The sequence below is a fragment of the Cervus canadensis genome, chromosome 21, assembly GCF_019320065.1.
Source record: "Cervus canadensis isolate Bull #8, Minnesota chromosome 21, ASM1932006v1, whole genome shotgun sequence".
In the NCBI taxonomy this organism is placed as follows: domain Eukaryota; kingdom Metazoa; phylum Chordata; class Mammalia; order Artiodactyla; family Cervidae; genus Cervus; species Cervus canadensis.
Genome location: NC_057406.1, coordinates 6,122,495 through 6,134,967, shown reverse-complemented (window position 1 = coordinate 6,134,967; position 12,473 = coordinate 6,122,495). Strand labels below are relative to the sequence as shown.

Here is a 12,473-nt window from a genome sequence, read left to right as displayed (position 1 = left end):
CTCTGCACCACAGCTCCAAAAGAGGACCGACCAGCCCCCCTTGAAGCCCCAACAGCTCTGCCCGCTAGAAGCACCTCTCCACTGCACAATCGCAGTCATCTCCCCATGGTGTCCTGGCTTCCCCTGCCTTTCAGTTTATTCTCAACACAGTGACCCTTTCAAAACTCAAGTCAGACCACAGAGCAGTCACTCAATAAAAACTTGCTGGATGCATTCAGGATGAGAAAAGTTGAAGTGAAAAGTCTGGGCAATTTTGATTCATACAGACTGAAGATCCACAGATGGGAAATAACTGGGGCATTTATGTGAAGATGTTTTGGCTTCAGTGGTTAGAATTCTTTATAAACACTACTGCACACGTTAAACTAAACTGCAACTGGTTTAGCAACCACAGTGGGGGCTGTGTGGCTCAGGGCGGGGTTGTCTACCACCAGCCACACAGGAAGCCCTTCTCCCGCTCAGCCCCGGGGCCGACCACCAGCAGGGCCCACAAGCTGCTAGGAACCCTCTGCCTCCAGCCTCAGTTCAGGCTCTGTCTGTATGTCCAGTCAGTTCCTCCTAAGAAAGGATGGGGTTGCCTGCTTTTCTTTAGCCCTCAAGCCACCTCCCACATGGGGGCTGCTCAGAGAGTAAGACCTGAGGTAATACACTGCTTTACACAACAGACAAAGAGGGAACACTTGCTTTTTTTTAATGGCTCAAATGTGCAGCACAGCCTATTTTGTTTCCAATGATTTCATCTGGAAAACTAAACATTCCTCAAAGGAAGAGATAGAGATCAGCAAATAAAGTGACTTATATCTCTGGAACGTTGTGTAGTGCGCGTACCTCAACCATGGGAAACCACTCCCTCTGAGGGAGACACGCTGAGGCCACGGCTCGGCAAGTCCCATGCCCGGATTGGGTGGGTAGGGTCCTCCAGAAGCACGTACCAGGGGCGGGGGCGGTGTGCAGAGTGGGCCAGACACACTCAAAAGTACTTCCAGAGATTAACAAGGCTGTCAGCCTCTCTCATAGGAAATGGCAACCCACTCCAGTGTTCTTGTCTGGAGAATCCCAGGGACGGGGGAGCCTGGTGGGCTGCCATCTATGGGGTCGCACAGAGTCGGACACGACTGAAGCGACTTAGCAGCAGCAGCACCAGCCTCTCTCACAGACAGAGCTTGCTGTTGCCCTGAAAACCACCTCCTGAAACTTGGGAGCATCTCATTTTGTCTAGTCAATACTACAGGGCCTCTTTCTCTGACAGAAAACAATCATGTTGGGTTAGGTGAGAGACAAACACATTTTTCTAAACAGGGACGCTATTCCCACTGTCAGACGTGGCACTGCTCTTGCGCAGCGCGGCATCAGTTCCAAAGCAGGCGCATTCCCGCCCAGCTGTGACGGCCTGGCTCCCAGAGCTTTGCTCATTTGACTCACCTTATACTGCTGAACCTGTGACACTTTCACGTCCAAATGTCTATTCCTTCGGCTACCGCAGGGCTGTCAAAACCAACAAGGGCTCCTCTCAGTGGGGCTCAGTTCCGCCAGCTGCATTCTCATTACTCAACCCTTTCCTCTGTCATCTACAGTCTGTCTTTGCTGCAATCACAGCAAACAAGCCATCCTGCGGTTGGCTTTTTTCAGTTGCATAATGAGCATTTCCCCTGTTGTCTGTGCTGTCTTCCCATCGCTCCTAACAGCTACATGACGTCACGTCTTGGCCCACATCGCGCCCAGCCCCCACAGTCAGTAGCCTTGGGGACCTGGGTCTTTCCCAGTCAGTGCCAAGACTGGGGGAAGGTCACAGTACACACAGCTCCCCACTCTGTCCTGTTACTTCACCAGGGGCTCTGGGCTCACACATTCTAACGATATTTGGTGAACCTCTCAAATGTAGTTTAAAAATCAAGAGTTTGATCCAACATCCTCAATCTACATGTACAGGGGAGACTACACACTCAAAAAAGATACCCTGAGAGGCACAGGAGAAAAAATGATTCCAAAACACACCGTGGCCTTTGGGGGCTTCCTTGTTTCACACGATGAATCTGAGGACATTTTAGAAGATGAAATAGCACTGACAATATTACACATGAATAAGAAACAAATAGAAAAAGAAAAGAAAAGAATAAGTGCCTGTAAAAAGGATACTTCAGCTGTAGGGGGGGACAAAGGAGCCTCATCACAGCTTCTAATTTCTCATTTAGTAAATACAGATATCAGACATCCTGGGGTCTTTTGTTTGATTTTAAAAGCTTCTAGTAAACATTTATGAGGGGGACTTCCCTGGTGGTTCAGTGGCTGAGACTCCAAGCTCCCAATGCCGGGGGCCCAGGTTCAATTCCTGATCAGTGAACTAGATTCCACACACCCCAGCTAAAGATCCCACAAGCCACAGGGAAGATCAAAGATGCCGTGCAACACAACTAAGACCTGGCACAGCCAAACAAACGATCTTTTTAAATTTGTGAAGCTTTACATTTGAAATTCCTTTGATGTACACATTTTCAAAACGTTCAGGACTCACTCCATTCAACCTTTCCCAGACACAGCTATCCACAACTGGATATCCTGGTGGGCTGATGTCCTTTCACCTAGAGGGAGGTTGTCAATGCCTGCACACAATTAATTCCCCCTAACAGGTAGCAATGGGCGTGGTTCATCTGTCTGGTTTAGGGTATCTCTGGGTATACATTGCCGGGAATGCCAATTTTTAAATAAAAATACACATAGATATTTATATACCTCAAATAAACAAACCCAATAAAGCTACACTGATCGCATTTAATTTTTGATGATTCAGAAGTCATTTTTCACTCTTATGAAGGGCTCTCACAGCCAAAATTTGGAAGACTCCCTCCAAATTTGCCACACAAACAGCTGTGGAACCTTGGGCATTTTCTCAACATTCCACTGCTGCTGCTGCTGCTAAGTCGCTTCAGTCGTGTCCAACTCTGTGCAACCCCATAGATGGCAGCCCACCAGGCTCCTCTGTCCCTGGGATTCTCCAGGCAAGAACACTGGAGTGGGTTGCCATTTCCTTCTCCAGTGCATGAAAGTGAAAAGTGAAAGTGAAGTCGCTCAGTCATGTCTGACTCTTAGCGACACCATGGACTACAGCCTACCAGGCTCCTCTGTCCATGGGATTTTCCAGGTGAGAGTACTGGAGTGGGTTGCCATTGCCTTCTCTAAACATTCCACTACCTTCAACTAAAGAGTGCGAGATGAAGCAAACTGTTAGATTTCTTTGAGTTTAAATTGTTTTAGAAGAGCCTCCTACTGGCAATAGATGATAAGAGAATTTGAGTGGACTCAAGCCAAGTCATCCTAAGAGTAAGGTCATTTGCAATAACCTTCACTGCTGACTTTCCTGGTGGTCCAGCAGTTAAGACTCTGCACTTTCACTGCAAGGGGCGCAGGTTTGATTGATCCCTGGTTGGGGAACTAAGATTCCGCATACCACACAGCGTGGCCAAAAAGCTTAAAAAAAAAAAAAAAAAAGAGAGAGAGAGAGAGAGAAGAATGAACAGCATGCTGACAAAAACAAAAAAACACCACCATGATTTGGGTCATCCAGTTTTTCTATCTGGTTTGAGCCAATGGGAAAATTTAAGAATTACAAAATGAAAGCTTCTGACAGTTCAGGTTCAAAAGTAAATTTATCATTTTAAGTGAAGTTAAGTCATAGAAATACAAATATCATATGATATCACTTATATGTGGAATCTTAAAAACTGATACAAATGAACTTATTTACAAAACAGAAACAGACTCACAGACTTAGAAAACAAACTTCCGGTTACCAAAGGGGAAAGGGAGGGACAACACCTAAGTAGGAGCTTGGGATTAACACACACACACTACTATACATAAAATAATCAAAAAGGGCCTACTGCAGAGTACAGAGACCTCTACTCAAAACTCTGTGATAACCTACATGGGGTAAGATTCTCAAAAAAAAAGAAAAAAAGATTTATGTATAACTGAAGCACTTCGCTATACACCTGAAACACAGCATTGTAAATCAACTATACTCTAATATAAAATAAAAATCACAAAACAAATCTAACTTTGAAGTACCTAATCTTAGAAACAGATGCTAAATGTATAGTGTGATGATTACTAATGAGATATTAGACTTGTTTGAATACTTTAATTTGAACTAACATTCAAGCTCCTAGGATATTCTTTGTGACTTAAATGTATTAACATGTGCTTCCTTGATTAAAAGAATGACAATATTAAGTAAATGAAAGTAATAAACTGAGAAACCTCACTACTAAGGCTTCAGCAGATGCAGCAAAGGTGTAACAGCATTTGGGCAAAAGTAGGGGATGAGGGGCCATTTCTGTTATCAGTTACTATGGCAAACAGGGGCACTGGTAACACATGAGCTGATATAATAATTTACTGGACTAAAACGTCAAGTCTGATAGGGACCAGGATGGGTATAAGGGAGATGCCAAGTAGAGCAAAACAGGAAACCTGTCAAGCCTAGGACAGCAGGGGAAAAGACCAGGAAAAAAAGGGGGTCCAAAGCTGGCCACGGCTCAGGCAGTCCTGACCCTCACAAGTCTCACCTGGTCAGCATCCACAAGCCCCGTGGCCGTCAGACGTGCATCAGCGAGGGTGGAACTCTAACCTGGATAGTCCAGTACTGTCTCCCATCTTTTCTTCCCTCAGCCCACGTTTACAAGCCCTAATCAATTTGCAGACACCAGGGAGAATTGTGAGGTGTTCACACCTGCATTCAGAGTGGAGTGGGATGCAGTCTCCATCCTCAGCAGATGGCAGAATTAACAAGTCAATATTTATTGAGCGCTTCCTAGGTGCTAGGCACCATTCATTCTCAGAACAGTGCTACCAGGAAGATATTATAACTCTCATTTTACAGATGAAGAAATAAGGCACAAAAGTGCTACAATAACTTGATCAAGGCCACAGAGCTAGGAAGCAGTAGAAAAGTTAAAGTGTTAGTCACTCAGTTGTGTCCAACTCTTTGTGACCCCAGGGACCATAGCCCACCAGGTTCCTCTGTCCAAGGAATTCTCCAGGCAAGAATACTGGGGTGGGTTGCCATGCCCCTCGTTCCAGTGGAAGTAGTAGAGCTGGGATTCAAACCCAGGTGAGGAGCCCAGAGCCTGCCCCTGCACCAGGCTATGCTTCCTCCTATGACACAGGCGATGGAAGATGAAGGAGAGGAGAGGTTAGGAATGTGAGCATGACTCCAACAAAACAAAAGATGGGGGCTTGATGGGATAGCACTCTAACCAAGGCTCCAACAAGGGCAGGCTGTCGGCATCGTTCATTCATTCTGCGGTCACCAAGCACCCGTGGAGGGGCCCTGCTCTGGAAGCACGCCTGCCCAAGAGCTCAGGTGGCTGAGGAGGGAGATGAACACACAGCCCATACCTGCCTCACTCAGGATGAACTCCCGAGGTGGGCACAGTGCCCAGCATGACAAGGCAGTAATGAGAGAATGAACGAACAACAAATGAATCTCTGTGGCACACTAGCAAGATAACTATGGGCAAGTTTCTTAACCTCTCTGAGCCTCAGTTTCCTCATCTAGAAAATAAAACCAATACTTCCTATTACTCCTTGGGATTGTTACACGGATGAAATATCTCAGTCCAGGGTGGAAACAGCTGCTCTCCATCATGGTACTGAGGAAGGCAGGAATAGGATGTCCAGAGCAGGCACTTTCCCAGCCTGGGGACGCGAAGCTGAACCCTAGGAGCCAATGGGAAGCAGGCGGGTGTACACGCACAGGGGCAGGGTGTTCTAGACAGAAGAATCCTTGTGGAAAGGTGGGGGGTGGGGGAGATGGGGTAGGCAGGGGGCACAGGCCACCCAGGCTTCAAGGGTTAGACAGCAAGGCGGGTGCACACCCTGAAACAGGAACAGTGAGGAGGGAAGGAGGAACTGGTGTCACACTTCTATACAAAAATCCCCATGTGGTTCAACTTGATGAGTTTCTCGTAACTTGTAATCTTCCTGCTGCTGGCTATGCTGAGAACTATTTTACACACTATTAACTATATGTTTTAAATGACAGGATCACACAGAGATCATTTGATTATAATTAATGACCAGAGTGCACTTATTTACACAATAGCTCTCCTCACAAAGAGCCCAGAAAACCTGACAGAATCCCAAACTACTAGGAAGGCAGGTGGTATTAATTACTCTAAAATGTCAAAGATAAAATGAAAACAAAAGTTTAATGTTTTTCCAAGTGATCCCAATATTAGGTAGAACAGAAAATCCACCCTCACTTTCAATTTCTAGTCTCCTCAGGACCACCTTTTAAAATACTTAAATCACGTCACTTCCCTGCTCCAAACCCCTCACACTCAGAGCTCAACCCTAAGTCCTCAGCTTGGCCACAGTCCCGTCATGATCTGGCCTTGCCTGCCCCTCTGGCTCACCTCCCTCCCTGGCTGACCCTGCTCTGCCTCAGCCACAATTATCTTCCCACTGCTTCTCGAACACACTGGGCTCATCTCTACCACAAAGCCTTTGTACACGCCGCTCTTTCTCCTTAGAATGCTGCTCTTCCTTGAAGCGAGTGCCTGGCCAGCTCGCGGACACCACAGGAGCCTCTGCCCGAGATCCACAGAGGAGCTTCTCTGACGATCCCCTCCCAGCCAAACCCACCTCCCACCCTCACCTCTGTAAGATCTGTCTGATTTTAACAATAATATACTGTTGTGAGCAATTTCTTTCATGAAGCTGTGTTAGTGACATCTCTTGGATGACACAGAGAAAAAAGACTAGTCACTCAGATTATTAACTACAAATGTTTCTCAAGCTGAAAGCAAAAATTTTTCAGTGATTCTTTAAAAGTCAATCATTCCACAATGGCCAGCTTGTACAGTCACTCAGTTGGAAGACCTTCCCACCTGGAGCCTCCTGGGTAGCCTCTAGAGCACCCAGAACTGGGTTTTATTTTGTTTTGTTGTTCAAAAGGGTTCTCTCTGAATCAGTGGAAGCAGTTGTGTTAGTAACCGAAGGTCCAGTCAGTAATACCACACTTTAAATTCTCAAGTATTAGGAACCGCTCTGTCATTGAGTCAACAATTATATTTATAGCAGAATTTGAGAATGTCTGGCCAGATGAGTCCCCTACAACAAGCCCCAGGCATAGGCCCAGAACCTAGTCTGTTACTAGGACAAGTTGGTTATCCCTGAAAGAGTGAAAGAGGTCAAAAACTTTAAGAGACTAGAAACAAACTACCTATACAATTCCATATTGCTCTCAGACTTTCTCTAGATCCTGAACAGTCCTTTAGGAAATATACATTTCTCAAAGCAATGAAACACAGAAAAGTATCCCCTTGAACAGTCCCGAATGCCAGGAAGAGAGGGCAAGGCAAACTTCGCCACTGAGTGCTAGACCAGCACTGTTTTCCTTCTGACTGCAGCATCTTAAAACAAGAGACCTTCCCAAAGTGAAAGCTTCACTCAAGCCCAAAAATACATGAACAGATAAGAGTGAGAGAACACACACGCGTTCTTGCTTAAGGAGAACCAAGTCTGCTGAAGGTCTGGACCAAAACGTCCAGGGCCATCACTTCCCAAGCAAAGGTGGCAGCCTGCCCATCCTTTAGGTTCCCTCACCTTGGGACCTAAAGGGGAAGCAGCTCCACACAGATGCCACCAGTCCCGTGCTTGGACAGCCGATGAAAGCCCCCAAATCATCTCCACCCACCACACTCACTGCACGGTCCTCCACAGAACCAAACCTCCTCTATCTCCAACATCTGTAGTGGGGGAAACAGTTAACTTTTCTAACTTGGGAAAAAATGCTATTTCAGTTGGAGAAACATTCTTGGATATCATGAATAAGATGTTCTGATTCCAAGGAATTGTAAATTTGATATTAAAGTGTGTGAAAGTATGAACAAGCAGATTTGAGGAAATATTATGGAGCCATGGTAACAGAAACCACGGAAGAAACTCTGGTTGCACAGAACTGTTTAAAAATAAACCGGATACTAAAATACCAGTAAAGAGCTACAATGACTCACACTGTTCTCCTCAAATACTTGTGAGAACAGCCAGTTCTTTGACAGTCTTCCAGGCTTTTTCCCCATTGGAGAAACGCGAGACAAAGAAAGTGAAAAGAAGCTTTGAGATTTTTCTCTAATTTTACCAGCAACTTGATATGAATAGGACCCTATAGGTTCTAAAGTTTGATGGGGGGTATGGAAATGTACATTCATGCAGAGAGAACTGTTTTGAGGCTTTTCATAAAAGTCAAACTAATTCAAAAATAACCAAAGCCCCAGAGTATGCAACACTAAGTGCTCAAATACTAGTCAATGTGGTAAAGAACCTAAGCACAATTTCCATCACTGATGGACAACCTTCCAAGGCATTGTGTGTGTGACCACCTTCTCCCTCGCTTTGCCTGCATGAACACGCCGCCCTCCCCTTTCGGCCCCCATCCCCACTGCACGTCCTCTAACTGCACCCACACACCTTTTACCGTGGCAGCGCTGCACAGGCCACCCTCTTGGGCCCACACACAGAAGAAACCCACAGGTCTCAGACCTGGGGCCCACATGTGCAGCACTCTGCTCCCTCAGACCGCCCTTCCCATCCACTCCTACTCATCCTGCAAAGGCCAGTTTGAGTGTCCTCTCCTTAAGGAGCCCCTCAACCATGCAATGACCCTCTGCCTACGACTGTCCTGGTACAATTCCTCCATGAAGGATATCACTGGGCTGCTATAACTTATTCTCCACAACTGGAACGTTAGCTCCTGTGGGCACCCTGGTACCTATCACAGTACCTGTGGTGACAGGTGACAGTCACTGAAGGAAGAACTGGATTTAGGGAACGAATGACCTCTCAGAAAACCTGAGTCCTGGCATGTCTGTGCCATCTTTCTCATTAATCAAGACCTAGTTCCTCCCTGTTCCCCCTTCCCCAGCCCTGTTCACGGTATCTCTTCTCTTCTTCTCCCATGAAAATAATTGTTCTCCTGGGCAAAATGCCACCCCTTCACATGCCCAAAGACCCGTTTTGGACATACTGTCTATGCATCAACAACTCTGTCTGGAGCCAGAGAACCAGAAAAACTTGTCTGTGAAACAGCTTTGCACCAGTTGGTAAACAGCTTCAATGGAGTAACTGCACTTAGGTGATCCCTTAAATTTTTCTTTGTTTAGGGAAGACGTTTTTAATCTTTTGCAACACAAATTATTTATCAAGTCCCATAATCATCACTACCATTTCAATTTGGTTTAACACCAAAAGCCCAAAAGAATCACCCAAACACACCCAGGTTCTAAGCCATGGAAAGTGTTGCCCAAAGAGACAAAGATAAACTTGAGAACATGCTCACAGCAAGAAAGCAGAACACACCGAGCCAATGGGAACCTGGGAGACCAACCAGCAGCAGCAAACCCACCAGGTATGGGGAGCCGGCTCTCAGACGCTCCCCACCAAAGCCGAGGAGGGGGCTCCTGTGCATCCCATAAGGGGCTTCAGGGGTGTCTCTGACAGCTCCGGCTAGGAACAGGGCTGGCCCTCCCATCTGGGTCTGTCTAGTCGTGCACAGCTAGCAAATCACATTACTGCTCTGCGCTTCTGGTTTTCCATTCATAAAACAAAGAGGGGTGACGATGCATGCCCTGCAGACTTCTCAATGAGGGTTAGCTTAGAGAATGCAACAAGTACCTGTTTCTCATGCGGCAAACAATAAATGTTGATTCCTTTCCTGGCTCTGGTTGCAAATCTAATGAGATGGAACAGAATGACCTTGGTCCCAGCACATGGCTCCTTGGGCCTTAGATCTCCTTGTTCATACAGTAGGTGATCTTCAAGTTCTATGTAGACTCTAACATGCAAAGTGGAGCCTGGGTATACAGGCAAAGGACAGACGGGGCTGGCATCGGCTCAAAGTTTCCAGTGAAAACGAGTACTATGCATTTTGTTTCAAAACAAGAAATGAAGAAAGATGACTTAAAAAAAAAAATCAAAGTAACAAAAGGAGGTTGGTTTTAATTAAATTAGCATATACCCATTGGGACTGCACTGATAATCTATCCACCCTACTGCTTTTATTTTCCATTCTTTCTAATCTATAATCATATAAAGTGCTGGGGACTTTAAAAGGAGCTGGAGCAGGCAAAAATCTCTCCACCCTCACAGAGTTTATGTTCTAGTACAGAGGACTGACAGAGAAAATGAATCACACAGTAGCAGCTATGCAGCCAAATCAAGCAAGGAAGAAGGATGAGGGGGGCAGCAGAAAGGAGCCGGTCTCCCTGAAAAGGTGATATCTGAGACAAAATGGGAAGCAGGAGCCACGAGCAGCTTCAGGGGAAAGGCCCATGCCAAAAGGAAGATCACCCGTGATGGCACAGAAGGCCTGTCTGACGAGTTCAACAAACAGTGAAACAGCTACCGAAGTATTTCCCAGGGAGAAATGATGGTGGCTAAAACTACACAGACAGCAGGAGAAATGACATGTGAGTTTTGAAAGAATACTGAGGCTAAAACAAAATGCCCTCATTCTTTCAACTTCTATCCACCCCGACTTCCTGACTCCCAGGCTCAAGCCTTCAACCAACCTCTGTGCCCAGCAGCAATCATGTCCTGTGTGTCGCTAAGCTCAGCTCCCCCTGACCCAGACTTTCTCAAGACCCACTGTGGACAATGAGTGGAGATGTGCGCCCCGAGCCCCTTCCATGGAGCTGTGGTTCAGAGAAGCAGGAGAGCCCAGTACCCCATGTCTGGGGAACCAGCTGCGCAGACGGGTGCTGGGGCAGCTTCTCCTTCCCACCAAGCAGTCCCGCACCCCCATCTCCAGGAGGCTCTCAGCCTTCCACATGGTGACTTCAGAGAGAGACCAGCCATCTGCTCTGCACAGCAGGCTTCACAAACTCACTTCCTTACCACCCCTACCCACATGTGCACAGAGCAAAACAAAATCATCCTGCTGAATGTTCGATTCAAGCCAACAACCCTAAAAACCAAGGCCATTTAAACTGAGCAGAATGCAAAATGTTTCTGAAGCACACCAGTCACCTCAGGTTAAGTTTAGAGAAAATCTTCTAAAAGTACTCACTCCGGATCTGCAGGTGGGGTTTAATTTCTAAAATGCTTTCTGGACTCAGGAAGAGGCAGAAGATGTGACTAGACAATACTCAGCAGTGAATTCCTAAGGTCTGAGAATGAAAATGATGATGGGTCTGTAGATCCAGAGAAAGGTGTCTGTTTATTTTTACAATGAACCTGAAGAAGGAAAGAAAGTCCCAGATGCAGAAAATGCTTATTAATGCCTCTACCTTTGGGATACACAAGGAGGTGTTAAAAGGCTTGACCTTTCCTTTCTGATTATCTTATAGGAAATGAACTCAAATCTTAAAACGAGATGTTCGATGGCAGGCACAGCAGACTTCAGAAGCAGTCGGGGAAGTTCTTTCTCTTGGGAAAGGCTCATGGAATATGTACTGTGTGTTAAGGACCAAACCACGTAGAGGATGTATCAACATGCACGGCCCCAAACAGGCCACTGGGCAACTTGCCAGGGTCCTTTAGGCTCTGCCTTTTCCTCCAGACAGGCTGGTCAAGTCAGCACTCCCACCACACACCACCTGCGCAGCCTCACAAAGGTCTGTCTCCTACTTTATCTGGAATTCCACAGGGGAAGGACTCTGCCCTCTGCATATGTATCTATGCATAACCCAAAACAGGGGCTCCAGAAATGAGACAGGGCCATCACGTGGAGGGTAGGGAAGGGGAGAGAGGAGGTGCTACCTTAGTTGAGTCTTAAAGGTCAGTGAAGGTGACAGACTTTCTATGCAAGAAATTAGTATTAAAAAATACTAAATACCCTTAAGATGACAACGTTTTGCCCCTGTTTCTTTTGCATCCTAATAGCTGAAAGGAAACAAGTGGTGGTCCAGCCCCATGGTCATTTTCTGACGGCTTTTCACCTTCTGGGTAATAACTGTGTTAGGTTACAGAGAACTGGCAGTGAAGGCAGGATTAGACATCAAGTCCTGGCCTCGGCTGAGTCCATTAGCTGTCCATCCACCTACGTGACTTAAGGAGGAGATGGAGCAAACAGAATTTAGACATGTCCCCCCAAATCATTTTTCTCATGTAACAGAAACATGTCAGCTGACAGGTCCGTGCCTGGGACTGATTTTTGCTGTAATATTTTTTAGACCTCTGGTTGGCAAGCACCCTGGGAATGTGCAGACTCAGGCTGAAGATTTCCCTAAGCTAAATACTGAGTTGATGCTCCATAGGTTTAAAAATAGAAAAAGTTACTTGCAAAGGACAAAAGTGACACATTTTCAAATCTACTCCCTTCCCCAAAGTTCTGAAAAGGGACCAACCCCACAGTGGGAATGGGACACACCCCACAGGGCAATATTTTGAGAGAAATATACCCATGCTTTTAAGATTGGGGTGGAACTGGGCTGCAGAGAGAGATGACAGAGCCAGGAGACCTGGGTTCTACT

At 46.3% G+C, this 12,473-nt stretch overlaps 1 protein-coding gene across 4 annotated transcripts in view; it reads right to left on the bottom strand.

Annotated features, from left to right (window-relative positions):
* Positions 1–12,473, bottom strand: part of PACSIN2 (protein kinase C and casein kinase substrate in neurons 2) — a 109,385-nt gene that overhangs the window by 39,397 nt on the left and 57,515 nt on the right. Inside the window, exon 1 of one of the 4 annotated variants that reach the window (XM_043440039.1) lies at positions 1,423–1,559. The exons of the other annotated variants lie outside the window; for them this stretch is intronic. The gene's annotated coding sequence lies outside the window, so the exon portion shown is untranslated. Of the gene's footprint in view, positions 1–1,422; positions 1,560–12,473 lie in introns of those variants that run through there. 4 annotated transcript variants of the gene reach the window in all.